Raw genomic sequence first — 442 nt, forward strand, 5'->3', positions numbered from 1 at the left:
CACACACACACACACACACACACACACATTATACCTTATTTCTGAGTTAAAGCTAAGTTTTGAATGGTTTTGACATCCAGTTAAGATCAGAGGACGTATATATGTCAACGTGCAGTCACGAGAGCATTTCACTGGATTTTCAAGTGCTAGAAATCTCATCAATCCTTCATTTCACTCTCAAAGAGCATTGTGTGAAGCCATCCGTTATTTTTGGGGCAATTTGATTCAAAGAGAGCAATATTTCTGATAGTGAAACGTTGAGCATGGGTCATACGTGACCTGAGGACAACATGAGCCTGATTGGTCGGTTTGAAGGCTCCTTTCACTTCCTGTGGCCTTGCCTCGTGCACCAACATATAATTCTTTGTCTGAATGTGGCTTCCTCTCTGAGCCGGTGAAACAGGAAGTTTGTCCTGTTGCCTCCCCCCCCCCCCCCCCCCCC

Source organism: Etheostoma spectabile, chromosome 20, assembly GCF_008692095.1.
Source record: "Etheostoma spectabile isolate EspeVRDwgs_2016 chromosome 20, UIUC_Espe_1.0, whole genome shotgun sequence".
Taxonomy (NCBI): domain Eukaryota; kingdom Metazoa; phylum Chordata; class Actinopteri; order Perciformes; family Percidae; genus Etheostoma; species Etheostoma spectabile.